Source organism: Galeopterus variegatus, unplaced genomic scaffold, assembly GCF_000696425.1.
Source record: "Galeopterus variegatus unplaced genomic scaffold, G_variegatus-3.0.2 Scaffold2539, whole genome shotgun sequence".
Lineage (NCBI taxonomy): Eukaryota > Metazoa > Chordata > Mammalia > Dermoptera > Cynocephalidae > Galeopterus > Galeopterus variegatus.
The window spans coordinates 175,809-178,066 of NW_007728650.1; positions in this window are offsets into that span (position 1 = coordinate 175,809).

The window sequence follows — 2,258 nt, forward strand, 5'->3', positions numbered from 1 at the left end:
GTTGATTTTGGTATATGGCAAGAGGTATGGGTCTAGTTTCATTTTTCTACATATGGATGTCTAGTTTTCCTAGCACCGTTTATTGAAGAAGTCATCTTTTACCCAACGTATGTTCTTGGTACTCTTATCAAAGATCAGTAGGCTGTAAATATGTGTGTTTGTTTCTGGGTTCTCTATTCTGTTCCATTGGTCTGAGTGTCTGTTTTTATGCCAGTACCATGCTGTTTTGGTTACTACAGCTTTGTAGTATAATTTGAAGTCATGTAATGTAATGCCTCCAGCTTTATTTTATTTTATTTTTTGCTCACCATTGCTTTTTGTTATTCAGGGTATTTTGTAATTCCACATGAATGTTAGGATTGTTTTTTTTTCTGTTTCTGTGAAGAATGTCATTGGTATTTTGATGGGGATTGCATTGAATCTGTAGATTGCTTTGAGTAATATGAATATTTTTATGATGTTAATTCTTCCAATTCATGATCATGGAATGCCTTTCCATTTTTTTGTGGAGAATGACATTTTTCCTTTGCTCTCCAGCTGCCATCTTCCTACCCCAGGATACTTGCTGAACCGCAGTGCAAGTCCCTCTTGGTCTGTGGTTGTTTCTCTGAGCTTTTCAGAATGGAAATGGAGTTATATGGGATCAGAGCTATATACAAATAGAGATGAGGACACCCACATTGGATAAGAAAAGGGCATGGATAAGAGCTACATTTTAGCCTTTCCTTACCCACTCACTCTGCAGGATTTTGGAGGAAGAGGTTGTCAGGCCTTCAAAAGCCAAGCCCTTGTCCCTCCCAAGAGGAGCTCCCATAGAGACCACACCCTGCCCAACACCTGCTCTGTCCTTTGCTGATGGCTCCACTCCTATGCATGCTGCTTTTCTTATTTTGAAAGAAAGCTTCACTGTACCCTGCTGTCTTCTTTAAACAAACACCTACTTTTTCATGAATCTTTTGTAGCTAACCCTGTCCAGGAGGCTTTTATGCTCTGCACTCCTTTCTTCCTAGTGAAGTCCTTATTCTTCTGCACTTTCCAACGCTGCCTCATTTTGCTTCCCACTGCAGCTGTTCCAGTTACATTCAAGATTATCGACCTCACTTTATGAAATGTGGTGATTTCACAGTCTCTCAGTCCCTCAAATATTCTGACACTGTCAAGTGCCACTTCGCTTAGAATCCTGTGTTTTTCTCAACTTTTTGATGTTGGACCCTCTTGATGCACATCTCTTAGATCCCTTTTTATGCCTTTCTAGCACCTTCTTTTTCTTGTATGTTTCTGGTTTCTGTCTGCTAACTACATTCACAGCATTCATCCCTCACCCTCTCTTCAGGGCCCTTTGATGACAGTCCCTACTTTGTGACTTTCAGATGTTTATTCTCTTCTGTTTTTTTCTTTCTTCCTTTCCAGTCTCATTTTAATTGTTCAGCCTATTCCTGTATTGTGATGAAAATGAATACATACATATCTATAGTAAAATAGTTACTATAGTAAAGCAGATTAACATATCTATCATCTCACATAGTCGCTTTTTAAAATATATAATAAAATCTTTTCGTTTTTACAGTTTGAGTATATGCTGAATTTTTCAATAATGCAACTATGAAGAGCTAGCGTCTTAGAAAATGACCCGACTCCTGGAATCCACTTGTATTTGGATTGTCAATACTATACAGCCCCTCAATCTGCTATTTTAAGAGTACCACTTGTTGTGATCATACATCTAGGTACAAGCATGTGACTGTGTTATTATATCTTTTAGTGTCATCATGTCCCATATTTACAAATTAAAATAATATTTTCTTTTCAGTTCTGGTCCTTTTGTTTATTCTATAGATTATAGTTAGGGTTTTATGTTAATTTTTTAGAAGTACACATGCAGGTAGATATCATCTGTGAATTTCATTTCAGCCTGGTGAAGAGCGCCAGGTTTTACACAGAGAGCCGTGAGTCAGCAGGGCTTGCACTCAATCAGGAATGTGTGGGCTTGCTACCATGGCCAAAAGGACACTGACAAAAACACCATAATCCATCAATTCCAAGGAGGTCATTTTTCCTATTTTAATAATTTTACAATCATGTTCTCCAACTGATGTGTCTGTTTAGATGCTGTGACAATTAGAAAGTTGACATACCACCTTAAACAATTGTGTTAGGATCAGGGATATATGTGAGTCTGAAGTTTGTGCATTTTAAAAGTTCTTGATAATTTAGGCTTATTTGTTGTGTTTGTCTATTATTATACCAGACTTTTTTTT